The 7402-nt window shown below is 35.3% G+C and overlaps 1 long non-coding RNA gene across 2 annotated transcripts; it reads left to right on the forward strand.

The window, feature by feature from the left end:
- Positions 1-1729: 1729 nt before the first annotated feature.
- LOC142641099 (uncharacterized) lies at positions 1730-5710 on the forward strand. Of its 2 annotated transcripts, XR_012845310.1 has the most exons (4): positions 1730-2209; positions 2350-2409; positions 3838-5198; positions 5343-5710. It is a non-coding gene; the product is annotated as an uncharacterized LOC142641099 (long non-coding RNA). The 2 variants fall into 2 exon arrangements; XR_012845311.1 differs by lacking the exons at positions 1730-2209; positions 2350-2409 and adding an exon at positions 2443-3522.
- The last annotated feature ends 1692 nt before the right edge of the window (positions 5711-7402 follow it).

Raw genomic sequence — 7402 nt, forward strand, 5'->3', positions numbered from 1 at the left:
ATCATAGAATTCATGTTTGTTTAAGCCAGGTGATGAACTTTTTTTCTTTTTTTCTTTTTTGATTTTTGTTTTGTTTTGTTTGGTTTTGTCTTGTTTTGTTTTTTTTTTTTTTTCTTTCCTCATTTTTTAAAATGATTGATTCGAGGAAATATATACCGTTATCTTCTCCTGTTGCATATTTGTTTTCTCGTTGTGTTAGGTTGTTGTACAGGGCTTTTTATATAATATAACATTTTGGTTACATTATTATAGTGGTATTTTGTGATCATCATCATCGTCATATTGTTGCTGCCATTCTCAAGACTATGAAAATTTCTGGCCACAAGTTACATTTTTATTGCTGATTACTATTATAGCTTTCAGGAGAGAATTGTGCATCTCATCAGGCTCTTTTGCTTCTCTATTCCAGTGGAGAATAGCAAGAAGTATTTGGTGCAGAACTTTCAGCTCGTGTTTGGCAGTTGATAAATGTGACAGAGGTTGGGTTACACAGTCAGGTTTGTCATTAAACCGAGTTGGCTTTTTTTTTTTTTTTTTTTGTTTTTTTTGTTTTGTTTTGTTTTGCATTTAGATATTTTCAGTACAACTTAAAAATGCAGTATTTATGGTGTGGAATTGTAGCATTTTATATACGTTTTTTTTCCTTCTTAAACATGTTTTTCTAAACATTAACATGACATCTTTGTATTAGTAGCTTGGGAGTTATAAGTTCATATTGAGTAGTTATCTCATATATGGTTGTTGTGAAGGGATATCTTGGGCAATTCGTAAGTGGAGTCTATTAATCATGTGTTGCTCATATCAAGTTGTATCTAAGCCTGTTGCTATTAGCTTATTGTTTGAGGTCTGGATATGACTTCAGGAATCAATATGAGGTCTAAAGTAACTTGCTTGACCAGTCACAATTGTAGAACATTATGAAGTATATGTTACCACTTTGTTATCTGACCTCATTAATAATCCACATTTTGAAACTTCTAATCCCTGGTCTATGGGGATCTCTGTTTTTGGGCTGGATATGGGGATCTGTTTTTTTTGGGCTAGATTTATTTAATGCTATTGAACTTTGGAAGGGTGCTTTTGTCTTGGGATGAGGGGGGTAAAGTATGAAGGAGGATATGTAGCTGATTCTATTTTTTGTTTGTTCAAGATTGGGGATGGTTTTATTTGGGTAGTTACAAGGGTGTATAAACTGAATGATGATGTGGGGAAAGCAGAAATTTTGGAAGAATTCTCCTTTATGGGTTGTAGTGGGAATAGACGTCATATTTAATGCACTAACATTGGGGGGGACATTTTATTGCATTGAGATTTTCTAGTGAGAGATATGGTTGTCTTAAATGCTGTTAGCTATTTTGGAGTTCTCTAGTTTTATGTTAGACAATGCATTGGTGGATATTCCTTTGGAGGGCAGCCTGTACACATTGGTCCAACAATCAATTGCCATCTTACTTTTTTCATATGACCATAGTTCAGAACAACAGTAGAAATAATTCTCTAATAGGATGCACACCTAGAGAAAATAAAGCTCCCACAACCTGAAATCATAGACAAGGGGTCATGACGGAGTTTCAAACTGAACAGAAAAACTTCCAAATCTGTTTCAGCGGGGGACAATTAGAATCACTCCAAATTTTGTAACAAAAGGGGGGGGGGTGGTGGTGGGAGCATTGTGGGGTCAGATTTCTATAAGGGGGACTTCTGACTTCTAACTGCACGTTGAAATCTCTTCATTCCTGACAGGTTTATTTATCTCCCATATGTTTTGAGTATTTTTTATGAAGAAATTATGGAATTTGATTTTATTATGAATAGATTTAATGAAATTCCTCGTCTGAATTGATGAATTCGATATCTTTTACCCGTGGGTTGCCGGTAGTGTTTATTACCTTTTAAGGCTGTGGAAAAGATTGATCACATATATACGGTTTTTGAAGACTGACACAGCAAACCTGCTGGATGAATATGCGCCCAAGATTGTAGAAGGTTTCATTTCTTCAAGATTTGATTCTTTGCAGGTGAGATAGCAGCTATAAATTTAGCAGTGATGCAATGCTTTAATTTTCAGTAAGTAAATCTTTACATTACTTTTTGTTTCATTTTGTTGCTACTGGCTGAATTTTCTGATGAACTCTCTGAGGATCCACTTGATAATGCTGAACTCATTCAGGATCAACTTGATTTCATTCCTTACCTTTGCATATTTCAGGTTTGGAAAACACGCTCATATCAAGACTACTTTGAAAAAGTTTTACATTTCATTTATGGTTAAACTAAACTACCCTTCAAATTTCTCAAAAATTGCTGTTGAATTTGACTTTAACCCATATTTTCTTGCGTGAATTGCAGTATGAAAATTATGGTATGTATATAATGAAGATTATGGAGCCTATCTTGCAATTGTTTGTGGTACTCTATTGAATACTTCCTTTCCTCAGTTTATCCTCCTTATTGCAATAATCTATATATATATACACAAAATATAAAAGTGAAACTTTTGACTTTTCGTTGATTACTTATTGTGCCATGTGGCTATACAAATTCAGGCCACATATACTTTTAAAAACACTGATGAAATGTGCCTGTTTGTTTTGCCGATTAAACGAACAGTTTCAGTACACATTTCAATAAATCTAAAATGAAACATATCTACTCATTGTTCAGAACCACTGTAAAATAGAAGCATGTATTATCCAACGGATTGATAAAATTTCAAACTAACTTGTCATCCCAAAAGAAACTGCCTAAACTAACAACACTTCAACAAAGTTAAATAAATTCCATTAGAAGAGTTCATACCAATTCACTCCTTCAAACACCATTATAATCTCTGACTGTCGCTTAAAACCCATATTTTATCTTCTTCTTTGCACAAATCTCAAATAAACACTTTGAAACCACAGAAGTCCCAACTTAGATCCAAGAGGTCAGGGTTGGCATTTACAATGTCTGCGTAGTGTTTGTGATCTCCCTTTTCAGCAGGGGAACAAATGGGACATAGGGAAAGATCATGTTTCAGGGACTAAGACGGTTCCATAGGAGAGGGGCTACGGTTATTTTTCTTAATGGTTTTAGCCAGAATTATCTTGCCGTTGGGGAGACGATATGTTATGTTGGGTTTGGTGTTTGATTTTGCCATTACTCTTGCTCTGCGTTGCTTTTATGATTATCTCTATCAAATCTTCAACTTAGATGATAAAGTATTGGAAGTGATGCATGTCTGATCTTGCTCATGCTAAGTATTATATTTAATTTTATTTCTGATTGGTTACCAGGATAAATGAGTGGAAGGGATTTGAAATTTAGGTCTTCATAATATGTTCTTTTAAGGGGCCTGTCATCTCTTCTTAGTTCTTATGATATCACTTGCCCGACTACCTTTGACCATGTCAACTGGTGGTTAGATGAACTCCAGTGTACATACTTATATTTATTTGTTTTGTTTATGTTCATATTTTTGATTGAAAGGTGAATCTTGGGTTTGTGGTTCCTATCAAATTGAGATAGATGCGTACTTCTATGGTATTTTTCTATTCTTCTCTAATACAAATGGATAGTGAGTAGGAAATTTTCACATTTGAGCATAATACTATTGGATACTTACACTTCTGCACATTCTAAGTCTTATAGAAATTTTAACTCTTACATATACCCATTTTATAGTTTATTTATTTTGTTATTAAATTGTTTGTCTTTCTTACAAATAAACAATGGATGTGATATTGATAGTTTGCTATTTCAGTAGAGTACCGATTCATAGATTTTATATGAATGCATGCTAATTGTTTTATTAAATCTTAAATAATTGTTGATGCATTTGCATCACTTGGATTGCAGGTTCAGGGAGGTACATTTTCGAGGTATGACTTCTTCAGGTGTATATTTTAAATTTTTGAGAAAACAATCATATTGACTGTTGGATAAGGATATATTAGTAAGTGCATTTATCCATAGAGAATGGATATTGGAAGCTTCAAGGACCACAGGTTCTAATCATGTCATCAATCTGTCATTGTTGCTTCTCTCTAATGTGACGAGTATGATAACAGTGAAGCTAGACTACAATAATTATTTGGTTTAGAGGCACCAGATCGAAGTAATCTTGGAGGTCTACCCTTTGATCAATTTCATCGAAGACTCCAACGGAGCTCCTGATCCATTCATGAAGGACAGCTCAGGGAATTATACCACTAAAGCAAAATCCTGAATATGTTCACTGGAAGAATCGTGAACAAGCACTGTTTATGTTTATCAATTCTACTCTCTCTCCACCAATTCTTGCTTTTACAGTGGGGCAGAAATCAGGTAGAGGAGTATGGAAGATTCTCGAGAAACGTTTTGCCTCTATTTCTCATTCTCATATTCTCAGTTTGAGGGATGAGTTGATGAGTATCAAGAAAGGAACTGAGGCAATTGATAGTTTCTTTCAGAGGGTTAAAGAAATTCATGACAAATGGAGTGCTAATGCTGTTTGTGTAGATGAAGAAAAGCTAATTCATCTAGCACTTGAGGCACTTCCTCCTAGTATGATGCATTTTTCTCTACAATCAGGACCAAGAATGATGTGTTTAGTCTTGAAGAATTGAATACTCTATTGAATGCTAAAGAAAGATCCATCAAGAAACGATCTATTTACAAAGAATCTACATCACTGGCTATTTCTATGAATCACTTCAATAATAATTTCAGTAATCGTGGCAGAGGCAAGGATAATAGCAACATAGGTCATAGAAATTGTAGAGGTAATGGTAATGCTCAATTTCATGGGAATTTTAGTCCTGGTAGTGGTGGTCAAGCTTATGGATCCTTTGGCAATGGTCAAGGTTCATTCTTTGGACCTCCTAGTGGTTTAAGTTCATCACAATTTCAGTCTAAATCTGATTCACAACTCTCATAGAATTAGAGGTCTACTTGTCAGATCTATGCCAAGAATGGTCATACTGCCCTGGATTAACCCATAGAATGAATTTTGCCTATTAAGGGAGGCATGCTCCAGCCAAACTTGCTTCAATGGCTACAAGTTCTATGACTGCTACTGCTAACTCTACTCAGAATTCATAGTGGCTCATTGATACTAGAGCATTTGATCATGTTACTCCTGATTTGGCTTAACTCTCTTCATCGGCAACCAACAATTGGTAATGAATCAGTCATAGTTGGCAATAGGCAAGAATTACCAGTGACTCATATTGGCAATGGTAAGCTAACTACACCATTTCATGATTTCAAGCTTGATAACATTCTGTGTTCCCCAACTTCCATCAAACTTGCTTCCTGTTCATAAGTTGTGCCTTCAAAATAATGTTTTTTGTTATTTTGATGCATACAAGTTCTTAATTCAGGATTTAGCTATGGGAAAAATTCTTTACAAAGGATTGAGTAAAGATGGAGTATATCTTATTCCTCCTCTGTCCACTCTTTCTTCTTCACTAGTCAGCTTTACTGGCTTTGTTGGTGTGTTTGATCAAGCATTACTTTGGCATGAGGCTTGGCCATCCTTGCTCCAAGATTCTTCATTCTGCTTTATTTGATTTTCAGTCTGTTCATGATCATGTTAATAATGACATTTGTTCATAATGTCCAGCTTGTATAAGTGCTAAAATGCACAAGATTTCTGTTCCTAAACATGTATCAGATTCCACATTTCCTTTAGAATTAATTCCCTCTGATGTATGGGGTCCTGCTTCCATTGTTTCAAAACTTGGACATAGGTTTTATGTCATTTTTGTGGATGATTTTACTCATTTCACATGGATGTTTTTACTTAGACATAAATCTGATGTGTTCAATGTTTTTGTTCATTTTATTGTTCATTTTAAATCTCTTGTTGAGAATCAATTTAACACTATTATAAAGATTGTGAGGTCTGATAGAGGTGGTGAGTATGATAATCATAAATTCAAGTCTTTTAGCTTAGCTCATGGAATTTAGCATCAATTTTCTTGTCCATATACACCTCAATAGAATGGTGTTGCTGAAAGGAAACATAGACATATAGTTGAGAGTGGTTTTGCTATGCTTCATCAATCTCAACTCCCTTTGTTTTTTTGGTCATATGCCTTTAGCACTGCCATTTTCTTGATTAATAGAATTCCATCTTCTGTCTTGAATTTTGTCTCACCTTGGGAAAAGCTTTTTCATAAGAAACCACCCTTGCAGGCTTTAAAAGGCTTTGGTTGTGCATGTTACCCTTTACTCAGGTCCTACCCTTCTCATTAACTTCAACCTAAGTCATCTCAATCTATTTTCTTGGGTTATCCTCCTATGTCAAAATGTTATATTTTCTTGGATGTTACTTTTGATAGGATTTATATTTCTAGTCAGGCAATATTTCATGAATCTGTTTTTCCCTCATACTCTTCAGTGTTCTCTAATTCAACCCCTTCTATGTCTTCTTCAGTCACACACTTTTCTAAATTACCGTTAGCTTCCTTGCTTTCTTTACCTGTTGAGTCTTCCTTACCTGTTGATTCTACTTCCCTTTCTTCTATGTCTACTAGTCCTTCTCCTGATATTCCTTCCTTGCCTAGCCTTACTTTCACTGAAATCCCCTCTTTCGATTTTACTTCTATCCCTTCTTCCTCTCTACCTTCTTTTGATACTTCTATTGTCCTTGTGTCCAATACACTTACTGTCAATGTGCATCCTATGGTGACTAGATCCAAAAATGGTATATTTAAGCCCAAAGCTCTTGTTGTTGTTACTGATCATACTACCATTGAACCTTCTTCATACTCTATGGCTTCCAAGCACAAACATTGGGTTGAAGCCATGAATTCTGAGTTCAACAGTTTGCTGCAACAAAAGACTTGGTCTTTGGTTCCTTTGCCTTCTGGTAAGAATGTGGTAAGATGAAAGTGGGTTTTTAAAATCAAGAGGAATAGTGATGGCAGTCTAGCTAGATACAAGGCAAGGTTGGTTGGAAAAGGATATCTTCAACAATATGGTTTAGATTATGAGGAGACTTTTAGCCCTGTGGTTAAGCCTACAACTGTCAGGATTATTTTGGCTCTAGTTGTTCAGTTTGGGTGGTCTTTAAGGCAATTAGATGCAGGGTGGTCGATACTGTACCGGTACCGGCCGTACTGGCCGGTACATACCGTATCGGCTAGTGCACCGGTACCGGTACATTTCTATTTTGTACCGGAAAAAATACCGGCCGTATCAGCCGCGTACCGGCCATACTGGCCAATTTCGGGTAATACCGGCCGGTACCGGACGTACCGGCCGGTACAGGAAATTATTATTTTTTTGTTTTATAATTTTTGAATTTTTGTAAAGGTATAATGACAACTTATTTACATTAATTTATTAGTATTATTTGTTTTCTTAGTATGCAATGAACAACTAAGCTTTCTATTTTTTATATTGTGTTTTTTTTTCTTTTAATTGATACTAAAGT

The sequence above is a fragment of the Castanea sativa genome, chromosome 6 (assembly GCF_040712315.1).
Source record: "Castanea sativa cultivar Marrone di Chiusa Pesio chromosome 6, ASM4071231v1".
Taxonomy (NCBI): domain Eukaryota; kingdom Viridiplantae; phylum Streptophyta; class Magnoliopsida; order Fagales; family Fagaceae; genus Castanea; species Castanea sativa.